The sequence below is a fragment of the Ambystoma mexicanum genome, chromosome 11 (genome assembly GCF_040938575.1).
Source record: "Ambystoma mexicanum isolate Mex_15411 chromosome 11, UKY_AmexF1_1, whole genome shotgun sequence".
NCBI classification, from domain to species: domain Eukaryota; kingdom Metazoa; phylum Chordata; class Amphibia; order Caudata; family Ambystomatidae; genus Ambystoma; species Ambystoma mexicanum.
In genome coordinates this window covers 109461069-109481157 of record NC_090934.1, presented here as the reverse complement: position 1 = coordinate 109481157, position 20089 = coordinate 109461069, and the positions used below count along the sequence as shown (strand labels likewise).

The 20089-nt window shown below is 42.5% G+C and overlaps 1 protein-coding gene and 1 non-coding gene across 3 annotated transcripts in view; one reads left to right on the top strand and one right to left on the bottom strand.

Moving 5' to 3' along the window:
• GRIK3 (glutamate ionotropic receptor kainate type subunit 3) overlaps nt 1–20089 on the top strand; it is a 1124179-nt gene that overhangs the window by 122115 nt on the left and 981975 nt on the right. The window lies entirely within an intron of this gene.
• On the bottom strand, nt 9535–9696 carry LOC138505315 (U1 spliceosomal RNA). The gene has a single exon (XR_011280127.1). It is a non-coding gene; the product is annotated as a U1 spliceosomal RNA (small nuclear RNA).

The window sequence follows — 20089 nt, the reverse complement described above, 5'->3', positions numbered from 1 at the left end:
CTTTCCAAATGGGATTCAGAAGGGGATTAGGCATGGTACAATGCCTATGACTTATTGACCTCATGACCAGGAAAGGAAAGCGCAAAAGGTAATCCTTCCCACTATGTGGCCATGTTTGACTTCAAAGCCGCCTTCGATACTTTAGACAGAGGGAAACTTTGGACAATGAAGGAAGGATATGGTTGGTCTGAATCACTGCTGGCCTCAACAATGGGTCTGTATGGAGGAACAACTGTCCAGGTAAAATTGGACAGCTGAGGTGACACTACACGACCCATTGAAACACAAAGGGGGGTAAAACAAGGTTGTGTGCTAGCTCCATCACTTTTCAACATGTACTTGGATGACTTACAAATTTACCTGAGCAAACTTAACACGTGACCCACAGAGTGGCCAGTGAAAAAGTCAATTGTATGTATTTATTTATTTATTTATTTGTTTGTTTATTGCATTTGTTAAACACCCAAACCCTTGGGTATCACAGCTTTGTTACAGACATCTTATAAAACAATTAATATAATTCCAAACACATAAGAAATAACGATACAAAGAGTTACAAGGATTAGTACATTTCATGGTCACTTACAATATTTACAAGATCTGGTAGCAGACTGCCCTAAGGAGATAAGTAATTAGTCCTACGGAGGGTGGATGTATCTGATTTTTTGTGGATAACTAGTATTGGTTAAAAAGCCAGGTTTTAAAACATGTTTTAAAACAGGGGAAGGAGTCTTCATTGTTTGTGTTAATTGGGAGCTCGTTCCAAAGTGTCAGGGCCATGACTATGAAACTGCTGCCTCCTGCTCTTGAATTCTTAAAGCAGGGGACATCAAAGAGCGACCTATGCTTGGATCTGAGCATTCTCTTAGGGGCTTTTTTGCTTGGCATGTGCAGATGACTTGGTTGTTTGTGACCACACATATGCGGGTCTGATAAAAGTGTTGAATGTGGTAGAGGAGTAGGCCAAAAGAAACAGTTTAAAAATAAACTACGGGAAAATGAAATTGATGGTTTTCACAAGAAAAAAGGTGGAGAAGCTACCCATGGTAATTGCAGGGAAACAAATGAAATATGTTGAGCAATTCACATATCTAGGATATGAGCTATCCACCAAAGTCAATTACGAGGCAGCCATATTAGACAAAAAACAGAAAGCTGTTACCTGTACATTGATGATTTGGAAATGTGTCAACCAAGTCGATGTATATAGATTGCATGGAATAGTGGCACTCTACAAACAAACTTTTTGTCCAACTATATTGTATGCATTAGAAGTCTTATGCACAGAAGATGTAAAATGTTTGAAATTAATCGAAGATACATTTTGGAGAAGCATCTTGACCCTGAACCCCTGCTCCCTCTAGAAATAATAAGATTGGAGCTAACCTTATGTCCCTGACCACCATGATGATCAAAATGAGAAGTTTATTGTGCATCAAGACCTTAACTAACCGTGTATGCCCATTATTAAAATTACTGGGCAAAGGAAACAAAGCTGGAACAAATGAGGCATTCGAAGCACTTGCACTCAAAACATTCAATGACATTGGGCCTTATTCCGAGATTGGAGGCAGTCATGGCGCTATTAGCGCCATGACTGCCTCCAATAACGGTACCAAATCCGCCATGGTTCAATGGGGACTTACAGGTCTATTCCGACCTTTGCGTGACCGGTAAGTCCCCATTGAAAATGGCAATCCCCATTCCCATTTGAGCCCCCTTAGGGCTCAATGGAAATGGGGAGGGCGCAAAGAACGGCCTGGCGCATGCCAAGGCCGTTTTTTGTGCCCTGGGCCCCTAACGGGAACCGTAAGGTACGTTTGGTCCGACCAAATGTATGTTAGGGGTCCCGTTGGGGGACCTCGGAATAGGGCGCAAAGGGATTACCGGCACCGGCGTCCTTACTGGTGCCTGATATCCCTTTGCGCCAAGGTCGGAATGAGGCCCATTTGGTGGAATCCCGATTGGAAGGCTAATCCCAATAACCTAACAAAACAATTCTGTGCAAAATTAGAAAGGCATGTGTTAACAGAATGCCGAGAGTTTGGAGCACTGTAGCTGCATCTGCTTGGCTAACTTGGATAACATAAAACCTGTTACCTTCTGGTGCTATTGTGTGAAAACTGACAATAAACAACTACAAATAGCGGTCATTAAAAAATGCAATTGATGCTAGAACAATCTGGAAACGATAACCTGGGGATATGTACGAACAAATGAGTAACAACAAAGTCCTCTTAGATTTAATGTGTGTTAGAAACTATTTCACTACATGTTGTTATTTCACCACTTTATTAAGTATTGTTATAATTGAATGAGCAATGTAGTGTGTTATTTTTTATATTAACTGATTGTTTATACTTTATATTAATTGATTACTTAAATTGTAATACATCACTATATAAAAGTTCCTATGAACTGTATACATAAAGAAAATAATTGACCTGACTGCTCTACACACTGGTCGTCTGGATATCCTCTGATCTCTGCCTCCAGGCTCCCCCAGCACTGAAAGGTCTGTTTGTGCAACCATGCACCCCCCTTCCCTCCGTACTTATGAGCCACATGCTGGCTGCACTTATTCTTCTACCTGCACTTCTCTCTTCCTCCAGGCACTTCTCCCCTTCCCTGCACTTATGTGATCTGAGTTACACAAGGCCTAGTAAGATTGTTGTTTTGTCCTACCTTTGTTTCCCCTCCCTGTCTTGTCACGTCTAGAAACACTTGTGAACAGGCACATTATAAATGCCACATCATAGTATAACACCTGCAAGTTATGTGCAGTCTTTGCCGATTTAAAAACAGCCTTTGATTCTGCCCCCTGTGACTGGTTCTGCAAAGTTATAACATTCCTTATGGCTGATTGTCTATTAATCAATTATTGTATAGTAATAGCAGTGCTTCTGTTAGGTGCTGGAGGAGTGTCGAGAATTCAGGGAAATTTGAAGTCCAACGTGGAGTCAGCCAGTGCTGTGTGCTCGCTCCCCTTCTCTTCTGCAGTTATATAAACAGGTTAATAAAGATGCTGGCAACTAGTGGTATGGATCCTCCTAGCGTTGGTATTCTTCGTTTTCCTGGACTTTATTTTTCTCGCAGATGACGTAGTTTTGCTTTCAACATTGCCTATGGGCATAAGCAAAGTGAGTCATTATTCGTGAAAATGTGTGTTAATCTTGGCCTGAAAATAAATAAGATACAGATGAAGGTAATGTGTTTTAGAGGCAGAAGGACCAGACAAATGAAATTGTGCATTAAAATAGAAGGGGTGGTTTTAGAGCAGGTTGCAATGTATAACTATCTGGGTCTGTGTTTTGCAGAGAATGCCACGTGTAGAAATAAAGTTTCCAAAGCCACTACAACTTTGATTAAATATAGTGGTGGAATGAAGAGATTGTATTGTATGCATTGCAAAGGTTATATATTGGTGTAACAAGTCAATACCTTAATTTAGGCTAAGACAGTTATTTATTTTGAATATCTCCTCTTCCGCAGGCAGAGATGAAATGAAGCATTTGGAAAACAGCAGTACAGCTTTCATAGCCCCTCCTGCCGATACCCCATTATCTGTGCCTGTCTGTACCTAATTTGTAGTCTTGCTCGGAAAGGAATGTGGATGTTCAACTTCTCCACATATTGGAATCTTCAAGGCCTAAATGGTACTCTGTGTTAAATACAGCAAACTGGAGAGCAGGGAAAAGAAATGAAAAAAACAACCCAGCCTGTTTGTGTGCTCTCAGGAAAGCAGGAGGGTTTGCTTAGGGTTCAGCCATTGTGTGTGAAGTCCAGTTGAAGCCCGGTATATCAGGCCAGTTCCTTAACAAGATCTGTGGTAGCACAGTCATCAACATATCAGGCTCATGCCACTAGAGGTCTGAAAGAGGGGATACATATAGCCAGTTTATGTGTTAGGTCTGTGACCCGTGTAGCCCAGTGTGGCAACTTTGTGTCACATACCGTATCAGAATTGTGTTACATCCCAATCAAGAGTAAAAGATGGGGTTTGACTAGGGACAAGGGCCATGGAAAGCTTTTGACAGATGGGGCTGGGTTGGAGGGAGTTTGGTAACAATTACTTGCATTGGTGAGGCTGGTGGGCTGGCGCACTGCCAGTTGAATGTCTGTGAATGGCTTTGGAAGAAATGATGGAAAGTGTCAGGTCTGGATGTTGTGATCTCTGTATCTCTATGAATGAAAAAGATGAAATTTTGTTAGTTGGAATAGTGACTCATGAAACCGAAAGGTCTGTTCAAGCCCCCTGCCATTGTATTGAAAATGTGCATGCATTTGAATTCATAGGTCTTTCTGGCTTTGTCAGTCCTGAAATTACCCCGGAGTACAGAAATCTTGAGATCATCAAGGGTGTGATTAGCTTCTGAAAAATGCTCACCACTGGATTCTCGTTAGAACATCGCTTCAAGCTTTGATGTTGGAGGGTTGTAGTTTATGCCGAGCTTGACTAGTTTCCCCAACATAGTAGCCACATCCGGACATTTCATGCACATAATCTATGCTAGATGTGTGTAGTTTACTTCTAGCCATTATTCCCTTCAGATTGGCTGGTTGTCTGGAAGAGAGGAGAGGCAACTCCGGAAAAACATCTCTCAGATGTTCAACATGTTGCAGGCTGGGTATGAGTACCTTAGCAATCTTGTGGAGGGCTTTGAGCTCTGGATTGTATGTGACTACTAGTGACACTGGGTATTGTGTCTCTTTCGTTCTGTTGAGGTTGCTCTGGGGGATCTGTGCTGCCCTGTGGATCAAGGTGATCACTATTCTGTGGTTGTATCCATAGTTTATGAAGTCTGATCTCAACCTTAGTATATTTGCATCACCGTCCCTTGTTTCTGAGCATATTCCATTGTATCTTAATGCTTGGCTGAATATCGTAGCATTTTGTGTGTGTACTGCGTGGAAGCTGTAACTCTTCAAATAGCTGACAGGGTCAGTAGGTTTGCGATATACTGTGGTCTGTAGCTGGCCATCTTTTATTGTTATGTTGGTGTCGAGGAAATGTACATTTTTCAGGAGAGTACGAAAGTTTAACGTTGATTGGTAAGTGGAATTCATTAAATCTTCTGTGGAAGTTCACCAGCAGTCCAGATCAGGAGGATGTCATCGATATAGCACAGGTTTTCAAAAGGTCTCCAGTCACAGGTGCCAAGGAAATCCATCTCTAATTGTGCCATGAATACATTTGCATACTGTGGTGCCATGCGGGTGCCTATGGCCAGCCCCATCATTTTGAGAATATTAGCAGTATCAAACAAAAAATTGTGGGTCAGGATGAGTTTTATGTACTATCCTATAGTGTCAGTATATATATATATATATATATATTTTTTTTTTCACTGAACAAAACTTTGTTAAATGGACGTTATGGCTACAAGTAAAACCGAAAAACCTCAGAAAGTTACCAGTTATGGTAACCTAAGCAACCATAACTCGTGCCATTACCGTGCACTGCTAAGACTAACAGTGAAGACATCAAAGATGAAACGTCGCCCTCTAGGCCAATCGGATGCCGCCCATGGACTGAACAGGGAAGTGAGTCCACGGACTGAACCCAGATATCACTATTTTTTTTTATCCTGCTTTTAGTCTGTTTTAAAGAAAACTATGTAAGGATTTACACCAAATGTACAAATGCACGCTTTCAGGACCAAGCCGCTGCTCCTGCCACAAATTTGGTGAAAATACATGCAGCGGTTTAGGCTGTAGGCGTGAGCAACATTTTTACTTCTATGGAAATAAAGCTAATTTTTGGGACCCCCCTATAACTTTGCCCCCCTTGACGAAACCTCAACAAACTTACCAAAAGAATTTAGAGCGGGCCATATACTTTTTTTGCAAAGTTTGGTGAGGATTCATCCAGGGGGAGCAAAGTTATAAGCCACCCTTAAAGAGTTCTTCCTATGAGTTGAGCAACATAACCATACTACACGGCCACTACCGCAGGCCATGTAATTCTAATGCAGCGGTCACTACACTATAGTTAAGTTGAGTATCAAGTTCTATAGGAAACCTAAAAATGGAATTTCTGATAACTTTTGACTTGCATGATGAATTCTGCGGAGTTTTGAAAATGTCTGTCACGGGCCCCCCTCAGAATGGACAATTTAGGAAAGATTTGTTAAAAAATGAAAATGTTATTAAGAAAGCAAGGCAATGCTGTTTTTGGCCTACTCCTATTCATTTCTCCAAAAAGAAGCCTGATTCATGGAAGTGTTTTATAATGGCACACGCCCATAGGAAATCGTTCCATGAATCAGGCCCAAAATGTCTACGTCGTGCACAGGGAAAACCGCAGGAGGGAATTGGGCTATGTACAAAACAATTTGGGCACCAAGCGTTAACTCGATTTCCCAGAGGTTATTCTGTCTAGTAGTTGTTAAAATATTTGACGGGGAAGCGGGTGCCCCCGTCTCCCAAAATGATCATGGCTTCCCTCTTCCACTGAATTTCAAGGGTTTTGTTGTGTTTAATCTGATCAACTTAACTGCACCTTAACTAAGGGTTTTTCAGTGACTATATATGATCTAAGATCATTGCAATAAATGTGTGTAATAATAGGGTGATGAGTTCAAAAACAAAATAACATAATAAAGCCTTCTGACAACCAAATAGTGCAACTAAAAATATGTTTTAATGGGATATAAAAACATGTATATAAACATAGTAAATGTTCGGGATTTTAAAACAGATGTGGATGGTATGGTTAAGGGTGTGGTTATAGAGTTTGCCATGTACCCTACTTCCAGTTGGGCAGCTGGTGTGCTACTGCTGTGAATCTAAGATGGATGCTTCCTTAGACGGCACTGTGACTTTTGCAATTACTGCCCAGTAAACTTGAATGCGCCCCGAGAGCAGCACCACAGGCGCCGCAAGTGGCAGACATCAGTCCCGACCTCAGCGGAAAGGTTAAGTGGTTGGTAAATGATTTGTCGCCATGGCAACCGACACCCTTTTCTCTTCCCACATCTCAAAGGCCTCTCTTCATGAAAGAGAAACATAATGATAGTAATAAGCTGTGCTAGTAAGCGGCTCTGTATCGCCCACCATGCACGTGAACTCTTGCCACGCTGCTGACGGAAAAGGGCCTCTCAAGAGGCCCATTCGGGTCTAAAAATAATACTCTCCTGAAAGATATTGAAAAGAGATATGTTAAAAACCGGAAAATGTTTAGAATTGGCATTTGAAGCATCTAATGGTCAATGTGTGGAGTGGTCATTCATCGAAAAATATTGCGAAAGTAATGTACAGGTTACAAAATAGTGGGCCTGGAAGTTCATGCAGCTTGCTGAGGAGTCTGCACATGATGGTCTAGGTGCCGCCATTAAGACCGCCATTATTAATATTATTATTTTGATTATTATTATTATTATTATTATTATTATTATTATTATTATTATTATTATTATTATTAGGGTATGTGTTGAGCACGGGCCTAGCCTCGGGAAGCAACGGAGTACTTTACAATCATAGGGGGAAGAACAGGTCTGCCTTCAACCACTCGATATATAAGCACTATGAATGTCCTTAATTAAAATCCTGTTAAAAACACCCATTGGCAAAGCCAACAGTTTTGGCTTGTGTACAAGGATTTGGCACTTGCCAGGCACTGCTATTAGAACTCCAGGTACTCGCACCATTTTGCACCTGCTACCATCAATGTCCAGTTAATGCTACTATGCCTGTGCCTGGCAAGCTTTTTTGCCATGCCTACAGGAAACCTGAAACTGTTGGCATTGCCAATACTTGTGAGAACGACCTATACCTATATGCCGAAACTATTACATTTGGGTACGGATGGGGAGAAATGACATACGAGGACATAAAGCTTGAATGTGTTGTTTGGTTATGTGTCCACCCATTGACTGGCCCTGGCCATGCCCCGCAAGGCTTCCTGATGTAAGGAAGTCAGTTTCCATTCTTCACCAAACATAAATGGCACACATCAGAATATTGTATGGCATGCTGCTGAGGACAAACCTATTGTCTGTCTGTGGTTGACAGTTACATTCCGCTCTGATCAAATCATCCTGTAATGCTTTCTGTGTTCACTGTGGTATACATAGTTTGTCCATTCACTATGGCACCACTCATACAGCATTCTGACCTTTCTGTGGGGATCACATTGATCATGTGCAATAGCTACATATAGCTACGTATATTGATACATTCAACTGCTGGGATGGTTCAGAAGATAGCTCAGTGTGTTAAGCACTCATTGCAGAAATCTGTGTTCATGTTCAAGATTACAAAACCAAGTTCAAGCAAGGCAAATTCAGCCGTTCATTTGTATGAGGTTCATAACTTGCATGTATATGTACTATGTTTTGAAGCACATCAGCTGCTATTATCAGCAATGTATCTGCACCAGATAGCAGTCACTTTAAAAACAAACATAGCATCAAGGTGGAGGTCTAGAAATTGGTTTCTTCAGACGGGTGGTTGTAAAAGCGAGGCAGCCACCCCTAAAGATAAGCATAAAGTGTTAGTCTGGTGATGTGATTAACTAATCAAATTCAAGACTGCGCAACCAAAGCATTCTCATATTCTGGCTTTGCTAGCAGACGATACAGTGATCCTGGACAAATCATTGTATTGCACTGAGGGTACTGTGCTGTGTTCTGTGAAAAGGTCTACCTTCTCACATGCTGGCGGCATTGTTTAACCCAGGCTTGTCCAACCTTTTTGAATGTGGGGCCGAAGCATTAACTTTTTGTCACCCAGTGGGCCGGCGAGGCAAAAGTCAACAACCTCACCCAAACCAGTATATTAAAAAGAGATATTGTGTGACCTTTGACACAATAGCATCACAGGCAGTGATAGCCATGCAGTCCCAAGGATAGCTTTTGGTGTCATGGGCAGTGATCAAAGGTTAATTGCTTGTGATTTCTTTCAGTGTCTATGTGTTAATATTTTTCTGAAATAGTGGGGGCGACCAAGCGTAATGAGCGAGCTACAAGGTTCTAGGGAGGGTTTGGGGGTTCCCCCCCCCAAGAATTTTTTTTCAAATATGGGGTTGAAATGGTGCATTTTACAGCAGAAAAGGTGACCAAAAAGCTATAAGTTTACAATCAGTTCTAAAGGGGAACATGAAAATTCCATGTTACCAACAGCAGAAAAGAACATTTTACCACACAACACATTTTAATGATCAATGTGTCCACAGTGTAAGACAGCACTGTCACTGATATAACACATTGTCATGCTGGTTGTACCCAAAATATGCCTCTGTAGCAACATGTCTATGCTGGCTGTTCCCAATTTAGGCCAGCATTGTCCTGTACAAAGCATGATTGATGCTGCCTGAGCATGTGCAGTGTGCCCAATACATATGGCAGCTTATCTCTGTAATACAGATTACTTCTGTGGTGATGAAAGAAGCATAATTCAATTCAACAGATAAAATGTGGAAAAGCGATCACCCAAAGGTGAACCTAATTGAAGAAACGCAATGTGAGCACAATCAAAAAGTATGCAACTTAGCAGGCCGAGTGCACACTTTACCTTTTCTTTCACCAATAAATCGGGGGGAGAACGCGAATGCAATCCCCCAGTACCAGAAATAATGCAGTCGTATATCCCGCATTTGGGAACATAGCAGGGGTCACCAAATCCGATGTGCAATGGGTAAGCCTCACCCTGGGAGATCTGCCCTTGAGATCACATTCTCCCATGCCAGCTAAGTATGAGTTGCATGCAAGAGGGCAGGAGTTGGGTCAGTTCTGGGAAGCCCCGCTAAGCGAGGTTGAGAAGGCAGGCCCCGACCCAACCCCAACCCCCCAATCCCCAGAAGCTCTGAGCGTCTGCAGAGCTGCCTGTCCTGCATGTAGAGGGAAGCTCCAGCAGGCAGAGCCCACCAGAAGAGCAGATTGTAGCGCAGTTCCTTTCTCCCATCAGACGCTGCTGGGCCTGAGATTTGTATAAATGGCAGGATGGCTCGAGCGGGCCTGTTGCAGTCTGCCCACTGGCCTGTCGACCCCACACGGGCCCATGGCCCTCCTGAGCGTAGCTGCTCAGCGCTGGCCCCATTGACACCATCATAATCATCCTGGACCTCGACGCTCCACGACCCCTGAATCTCAGAGTTCTGCTCAATGACAATGCTGAAGCTTTGGCATCTTTGCCGTAACCATATGTAGTGTTGTGTCAGCCGAGCCTGCACAGCGCCAAAGGCAAGTATTCCCTTGTCAGGGCCCAGAGGTCACTGAGTCTTCCAGTGCCATCCACTTGGCACGGCCTACTGTTCCCAGCGTTTTCTACCCGCAAATCAGCACCACTGCCAAACATAACTGCATCATTGGGGCCCATCGCTGCTGCTCTCCGACTTGACCCCAGCCCAGCGCAAAGGCACCCATGCTTCTGGTCTGATGCTGAAAAGCCTGGCTATGCTGAGATCCGAAAGACAAGAACTAAGGTATTTTGGGAACATAGTACTATTGTTTTTTGTGTTGCAACTGTATCAGCTAACACCTCTCCTGAAGGGTATAGGCTTCCCTCAGACTGCCCTACCAAAAGAGTGAAAATAAGTTATACCTGTTGGGCTTGCCTGTTTCACTTTTATGATTGGGATCACTGCTGCATGGGTATTAAGCGCTTTTTAAATAACCTATCATATCAGATCATATCATAGATCACAGATCAAGATCATAAGCAACTTTCAGAAACCTTGGCAGGTGGTCCACTGAGGCCCATTTGCAGGTTGCAGTGTGTTATTGGGGCACTACTAGGGTAATATATTGTGCTGTACATGTGGTATTCGCCATGCTTTGATATCCCACTGGCCACATCTATAATGTCCAATGTACTTGCTATAATGCATGGACATTTTCATCAATCCGCACTGTGCTTAGAGGTAAACGTAACTGAGCTCCCGCTGTTGTTCTTTGTCTCGAGACGAGGAAAAAAAGCACTGCAAAGGTTAAGTTTCTCAGCTTCCACTCATCAGATTTTCTCCAGAGCTGCAGCAACTATTCAAAGTGTACTCCGATCCATTTTGTGAACAAACTCAATCCACTAACAAACAAAAACTTTGGTTCCCATTGATTTGGATCTGGATTTAGTTTCCTTTCTATACATTTCTGGAGAGCATTTTTTTGAAAGGTTGTTCTTGAGTGTGTAGATTATTTGCTATTGCCCACTTTTGCCGAATGGCAATTTCGACCCAAAAAAATGTTGCTGCATTTTTTAACACTGTTTCACCAAAAATATATAGATGGTAACTTTGGGTAAGGTATATAGAAAGCGAGGGTGCAGGGAATCTGCCACCGGTTTTTGTGGTAAAAAAAGCAATAAAATTGACCCTAATGAATGTAGCGAAATTGGCATTCGCCATAAAAAATGCAGAGAAAGTTTATTGATACGATTATGTATGTGTCCACAGGTCAATCACAGCATGGCTGGGATTTGTAAGGGTGGCCATGGTGATTGAATCGGGTTTACTGGTGAAAGGATGGTGATCCAGCACAGAGAGGCTCCTTTTGTGCCAATGTTTCCAAGTCTCCCCCCAAAAATATTGTGACTGATGATGCTGATAGCAGTCTAGTAGAGTGAGTGTGCGCTCAGAATTCTCATTCATCTTGTTCTTTTATGTGTCCTGAATAGAGCACAGAGTAGTTTTGCGCACAGGCACATTAAAAAAAAATGACTCAAGTGTTGTCCAACATACGGCCTCGCAGGCCACATAAAATGGCTTGGCGGGCCACATTGTGGCCCGCGGGCCATATGTTGGACAACCTTGGTTTTACCCATACCTGATCATTCTCTTTATATATGTCATTTGATTGGAAGGGGTTCGAGGCAGACGAACGTGGACCAAATATTGCAGGCCTATGGCAAGCCTATTTAAGGTCTGCTCATTTGACACATAAAAAGAGTTTTTTTTGTTTATAAGCTTTATCTGCAAGTTTATGAATAACAATTTCACAAGCTTTTGTTTTGGGCATATTTAAAATACAAAAGAGAATACCAGATAAAATCTTTTAAGATCACATCATTTAGAATGCTGGCACTTATACACTTCCCTTGATGATGACGACAACAAAGCTAGAAGTCTCACAATTTTGCAGAATATGCGTCTATAACTTTTGTTTTTAAAATGTATCATGTTGAGTTATGTGATTTATGTACGTTCTAAGCCAGTCGTATCATATTGGATTTGTTTTTTGATGATAAGAACTGGAAAATAACTGGAACATTTTAAATTGTAAAGTGCAGAAATGGCAGAATACCTGAAAGAATATCAGTGTTACTTGATCCCAATCTCATTTATCTCGTATTGCCTAACCTGTCAACTAGACTAGTCCCTAGACCTTTCAAAAGTGTCTCCCCAGGGTGATTTCGTTCTCAGGGTATGATCCTTAAAAAAGCCTCACTCATGCTTTCTCTGGCTATAGTGTAGCTTCCACTGTAATAATAGTGAACATGTATATATTGCACACCATAACCACTTGCATTGTTTTGCTCTCTAATGTAAATACTACTTGAAAACCATGTCCCTCTTCTAATCTCAGCCGTCTGGTAGCTTCTAATCTTCACCCACTGCCTATGCTATGGTATGTGTAGCTTTAGCATTTTTCCAATTGGTCGCCTGTATCCATGATTGAGTAGCTTTGCATTCTGTGAGGCAGCACATCTGATTCATCTGTCTATTCTGGATTATGTGCCCCTTGTTCATGCAATCTGTGTTCTGCATTCATACTATGGCCGGTGCACCTCCCTCCTGGCTGCCATTTATGAAAAGTGCCCTGTCTGTATGCGAGAATGCAAGTACCCTTGTCATAGACTGCTAATGTTTGCCCAGAACTGCTTCCTGTTTATCATTCTTATTACACCAAGAATGAATAGGATAAAGGGACTGAAAGGAGTAGCCATGCTTATTCTGATCACTGTGAGCCAGCATATCAAGCTATGGGTGGTGAACGCGAGGAGAGGGGCAACCAGATATTCTGATCTCTCATTCCCATTGGTTCGATGGATGGGGCCTCAAGTGTGACTGTTCCACGAGCCCCAAAAGTTCTTAAAATGGGCCTGCCCCTCCAAAATACCTACTCATCGGAACACCTTCAGCTCGCTTTAAACAAGTCTTACCATCAAACATTGCACTCAAAGTGCCTGACAGTATTTTTTTCAAAGCAGTCTTCTGAGAGTGAAGTACTAAATTTGAGCTGTAAACTGACTATGGGTGTAATAAAAATGTCTTAATCAGGTCTGCCTTCAGCTGCTTGATATATAAGCACTATGCGTGTCCTTCACTGAAGTCCTGGCAAAAACAAGCACTCACAAAAGAAACCGTGTTTGGCTTATCTATAAGTATTAGGCATTTGCCCGGCACTGCTATCAGATGCTCTATTTTGCACCTGCTACTATCAATGGCGAGTTAATACCACTAAGCAATGCCTGGCAAGTGACTTACCCATGACTACACAGACTTTGGCATTGCCATTGCTTGTTTGCTTCTGCACCGAGCTGGAGAGGCACTAGCGAGAGGATGGAATGGGAGCCGGATGCAGTTAGAGAGGCAGTCTCCGGGTAGTGGCAAAGCAGACAGAGACAGAAAGAGGAGATGGGGAAGGACTGGGGCCAAGGGGCTCAGAGTAGAAATGGATTCCTGTGGGCAAACTGGAACGTCATCTTACCAGCGAATAATGTCTTGCAGCTCGTGTTCCTGATTGGCCAGAAGGAATTCCATGTTCTACTCAGGGTGCTACTATTGGCTATCCTTGTCATGCCAAAAACATTGCTGGGAAACTCCAGTGAGAAGATACAGGCTCTTTCTTTCCACATTCTCAATTTCCACACATGGACTCTGGACATCTCTCTCTATGCTGCACTTCTGAATGCATTCCATTATATTCCATTAAGGCCTCAGACACTCCTATTTCAAGATGAGTGCACTGTAGAGGCACACTGCTTCTAACCTGATATCTCAGCACTGCTGTGCTTAGCCTTACAGTGGAATGGTCATTGCATTCCCTGCCGACAACTTACCTGTGGTGGTATCTACCCCTCAAATGGGTTACGTACAATTATAGCAGGTGCTGCACGGATGTGGCCGCACTCACAGCTTAGACGTTTGGCACAGCAATCAAGAGGACTGCCAACGTGTGCACCCACATGCCCTAGCACCCCACTATACAATTGTAGAAGAAAACGTGTGTTAAACCTGGCAAATCCAGATTCACATGCATTGTTATACTTAGTAGTACAAAGTAGTGTAAATGCCTCCAGCATGTTTGCATGGGTGCACCATTTGCAATGGATTACTGGTGGGGGGCTATCCACCTGTTTTTAGCAGGTGCTAGAAGTAGGTGGATTCTCTAGGATTACAATGGTTTTCCACCAGCATGAAAATGACTACCACAAAAATAGTAAAAACTGACAGATTATACCCTGACCTCTGTTTCCACCCACACAGCTCCTCGGTTGTATTTAGTCGCTGATCTGCAAAGCAACTTTTGATTTCCTTGAATTACTTTGTGCAAAGAAGTATGCATTACAAAAAAGATATCTGGTTATGTTCAGTGGCATTTTTACTTGCCTTAGGATACACCCCCATTTGAAATGACCTTTTAGCTCCCTAAAAAATAATTTGAGAAAATACCCTCACTTCAAAATCGTATTTATCATGCAAAGAACAATTTGTTTTGAGGCATTCTTTAGCATAGATTTTGAAAGTCCTGATGAAGCTGTCCTGTGACACAGCGAAACACATGTTGGGGATTATACCTCATGTGAGCACATTCACAAAGCCTTCATGCTTCAAATATGTTGTCCATTAAAAACAAGACCATGTGAGGAATCTGCACCTAATGCTTGCGACAAATAACTGGTACAGAGAATGTTCTTATACACAATAGATAACCAAAGAAAATAACAACATTTTGCCATTTTCTTTCTGAAAAATAATTGTGTCTTCTCAAAAATAGAGCAATGCCAACAATCTTGTGCAAGTCTATTGCACCTTTTAGCACATCTGTTGGCAGGGACAAGCTTGAGAATTACAGGGAAGAGCTGGTTGCAGTGTCTTGGAAGGACAAGGTGAAGGCTTAAATGCAAGCACCAGATATGGGCTTCCTAGCCATTCCGGTTTCAGCGGCATCCCCCCATCACTCTGATGCAACACAGCATTGCACCACATCCTTCAAGTCTATAAGCAAACAATTACAATATTTTAGTGTACGGAAGACAAGTTTGATCTCAACAGATGTTTTCAAGAACATTGGATCATTCTCATTAGAGAGAAATTGGGTTATTCAGTTATCGGCAATTTTCTAAAGTGGTTGGGTTTTCTAAATATGTTAACGAGACTAAGAAGGGTTACACGGGTGCTTTCAGCTTGGGAGTGCTGGGTCTTCGTGGCTCATAGCCTTTGTGTTGGAAGCCACCTATATTGTTTGCTGCATGTGTAAAGTCCATGCTGATGGTGGTGGGAAATCGTTGCCATGATGTTGTGAATGGAGGATTGCACAGGGGTAACACACTGGTTTTGGAAGCAAGACCACGCAAAGCAACAGAGGTTCGAAACCTGGATCTGCCCTTACAGATCTAACTAAGGTATGGGATTAGGTATGTTATTAAAAAAAACAATTAAAGAAATAAAGGTTGTCTGGATTATTTTGGGAGATCTGTACTACGTGATGTGATCCGTGAATGGGTGATTGATTTCTGGGTTTTACATTTGAAAAACAAAAACAATGAAAACTATTTAGAGTCAACCAAAAAAGAGGAGGGTCAGATAGGAAATGGGGTTAAAAAATGGAAGACTCGAGAGTTTGGCAATAGGGGCACACTGGGAGTATGTGTTGTCAGACCAGGCCACAACAGAATAAGACACTACGATACAAGCAAGTGCTGCCGTGTGTTCTCAAATGCCCACTCGACCTTACTAGCCAATACGTGTATCAATAGGCATTAATTGGGACTCTTTCTTTCAGCGATTGGAAATTATCCTGATTTCTTCTGCAAAATTCAATCTCACTCTCCATGTTGAACCATCTTCCAATCCAAGCGTGTCCCTACCTGGGCAAAACATTTCTACTTGGTCACCTTCCCGCTCTTGCTTTTTCAATTTCGTCCAAAGGGAATGCAGCTATTGATCATCATGAGCGACTTCTTCTTAGGGCAAGAGTGAGAGAGATAGACATGTTGGATAATTTAGCCAAGGAACTGTAAGACCGCCATCACATCTTAAGCCCATCTGTTTATTTTTTGTAGTACACCATAATCTGTCTTCCTGCCTGCTCAGACCACTGTACCTGTTATCATTATCGGGCGGCTTGGTTGTATCAAAATGTGAAACACATCCATGCAACATTGATTGCAACTAACTGAGAATCGCAGTTCGATCCTACTTCCACAAGGCAGCGCAAGGGCGTTATTGTTGTATAACAAGTGATCATGTAGCGCGTGAAATAATGACTGCGCTTTTTTTCCTCTTGCTCCCACTATCTGCTCTGTAACTTGCCCCTACATTGCCATGGGCATTGTGCGCTTGTATCAATGCTAAAATAAATAAATACAATGCATACATTCAGTGAATTGACCTGCAAAGTAAGAAAACACTAAGGGCCTGATTTACAATTTGTTTTTAAATCAGGTCCTAAGTATTGTAAGTATCAGTCGCATCAAGCAGACTACAAGTATTAAAAACCCCAAAACACACAGCTGATCATAGCCCTGCATATATTTTTACAAACTGCCACAACAAAGATATATCAAGGGATTTTAACCTGTGGCCGCCCAAATATTTTAGGGTATTGACTCCTATGAGCCTTCGCTATTGCAAGTGTTGTTTAGAATGTATGGAAATTGCAGTCCACAACAACTCGAGAGTCAAAGGTTGCAGACACCTGACATGCTCATGGTAAAAGGAAATATGACATCAGGCTACATAAGACCAGAACCTCCCACTGGGCTGTGGTTTCTGGAAACGTTACGTTTCACCAGTAGCTACCTTGAATTGAGGTGTCAGGTTCTCCCACTTGGGCACAAGCATATTTCCACAGATGGAGACTCTCAAAACTGTCGAATGGGAACAACAGGACACCGTGATGGAAGTGGACTCTGCAGGTGTATCATTACAGAACATCTTAAAATGAAGCCTGTTGGATTGCATGTACCAAAATGGTACCACACTTTTACTTATGTAGGTCTGTGATTCCTGGATTGTCCAGAGAATATGGTTTTGACAATGCAGCATACTTCCTGCACTTTGAGTCTAAGTCAGTCTTGAACCCTGTCTGGCACAAAAAGGACCCCACTGTTTATTTAGTACTCTTCCATACTCGTGTTAAACTTCAACATTGGTGTCTGCGTGTGCGGTGGTTCGGTATCCTGGAACCTGAGTTAAGGGCCTCAAGCAAATTAAGGGCCCCAAGCAAAGTAAGGCCTTGCTAATCAGGGTCAGGCGATATTAAGCCTCATTAGTACCTCCCGCCACAAACACTAACCAACCGTGGGCCAGGTGACAAGTTATGACCTCATATAAACTTTCACACACTTCTGCATGCAGAATGAATGAATTGGAAAGGAACCCACCAAAAACTAAGCAGAGATGGATGCAGTGTAAACACTACACAAGTGGATTCACTTGAAAAGTCAAACTTCAAAACAAAACACAAACATTGGCAATGCCAACAGTTTGGGATTTTGTGAAGGCATGGGAAAGACACTTGCCAGGCACTGCTGTGCTTGTATTAACTGGCTACTGAGGGTAGTATGTACAAAATGATAAGAGTACATGGACATCTAATAACGATGCCTGGCAAATGCCTAACACTTATACAAAAGCCCAAACTGTTGACTTCACAATGTTTTTTTTTAACAGGACTTCAGTGAAGGTCACGCATTGTGATTATAAATTGAGTGACTGAAGGCAGACCTGGTTAAGACACTTTCATTCCGGTAGTAGCGTGTTTACATCTCCAATTAAGTCGTTAAATCGCAGAAGACTGCTTGGAAAAAACACTGCTAGGCATTTTGATTGAAAAGTTTGATGGGGCGGGGAGACGCAGAAACTTGGTGGAAATAGCCTCCGGCATTAGCATGGCCATGGGCAGTTGCGGGTGGCCAAGTAACCAAACAACACTGACAAACTTTGCGTTCCTCCTCATATGCCATTTATCCCTATCTGTACTGTAATGCAATAGTTCAGCTTAAAGGTGGTGCTAAAGTGCCGCCTATTAACCCAAACTAATCACCCATGACATAAAGAAGTGGCCTGTCCTGGTGGAGCATTCCCTGAGAAAGCTGGTGCAGTGGGGTGGAGCAGAGCATGGGAAGCCCGTTCGGAGCGCCGAGTCCCACAGAGTTTCTTTACTTTCTTCCCCGTCTGCCATGGAAAAGGAGAAGGGACTATGTATTTGTATTTGTATTTGTTTATATATAAAGCGCCTTACGCCAAAGCGCTGTACATGGAACAACAATACATGAAACATGAACGATATAACAGTGCAGTATGTGTAGTCGGAACAGCATGTGGTGATTAATTATGACATCTGACTAGAATTAATTTCCAGTACACAGTCCTTGAAAGTTCAATTTTCACTTGGAAAATCTTGGACTCTCCTATCTCAGCACACATTTTAGGTGGTGACCGAGACATCCCCCCTCAAAGCATTTAGATTTTCGCTGATAACTTTTGACCAGGTTTGAGCGGGATGATATATGGAATTAACTGTGATAGGCAGTATGCAACACGATAAACAATGTGGAAAAGGTAATGAAATATGACATATTGTTTGGAAAGTTTAATAACATACAAAAAATATATACATTTCAAGAAAACATGCACATGCTGCCATGCTCTGAGTCTGGAGGGCATTGTTGGATGTTGTCTGGCCCCAAGATTATACATATTAGTTTATGGTAAGTTACCTTTTATTTTTGGGAATTAAGTGACAAAGAGATGCTTAAAGAAGGTTCACTATAAGTTTCCCAGTATCCCAGCGGTATTCCGGCAGGATGTTGGGAACCTGCCCCTACCGTCCCTGTCATCTGATATCCCAGTAATACCGGAATATTATGGGCGGCAGAGACGGTGGAAAGTTCCCATTCCTTGGAGTCATATAGGGCTCCATGGGAATGGATTGCTGGAATGAGCGTCATCAGTAGTACCGGAAGATTCTGCCATTTTTTTGCAAGTAGGGGCTTGATCTACCGGCAGGTCAGGCCTGCCGGTAGATCATAACCCGCACCGATAAACTCGGCTTTCCACAGTCTGGTAAAAATGCCTGTGCTGGTATTTACTGGTAATTTTTCTGCCATTTTTACTGGACCGGGACCTTGTAATGAAGCCCATGGACACCGAAGAAAGTGTAACCTGTAACCTTCCCTTTCTCAAGCCTCTGTCAACCCCACATTACTTGTACAGCTCTCTGTTGCTTTCTAGCTGGGTGCGTGATATATAAACCAAAATACACTGCTATGGAGCTCAATCAAAGCACGCCTAGACTGTATTGCTTTGTAAAGCTCACAGAAAAAGAAAAAAAAAAGGTTTTTAATTTAATGCAGTTGCTAATCTGATCCTTGAAAAATGTACATGCTAACAACGTCCAACCTTGGCCTCGTTTGACAACTGTTATTTCACGTAATCTAGTCTCGAAGGTATTTTCCAGGCATCAAAACCGAGCAGCTAAAAGAGGAGCAGTTATTAGAATGCGTCTAATCATTTTCTTAGAAAGCCATTAGGAGCACGCTCACGCCTTTTGAAGCAGAGTGTTTGTTGTTGGTGAATGCTTTCAAGGAATCCCAATGGTGTTGGCCATTAACGGCCAGGGAGCCCACAGGGGCATTGAGAGCCACTGAAGTGGAGCCTTGTATGGTAGTTGTTACAAGTGTAGGCATGTTGCTACGCAAGGCTTCTGTCGTTGCAGCTCCCTAACTAATTGCTGGTGGATCTTGCTTCGATTTGCATAGACAAAATATTTGATGCCAAACATAATCATTAAGAGTGCGTGGGGGTGTTTAGAAATGGAACAGGAACACTAGAGCAGCGGTCTACAAACTGCGGGACTGGTCCTCTTAAGGGGGGGTTCAAAGGATTTCCAGGTGGTGATAGAACACCACAAAAAAGGAGTACGGT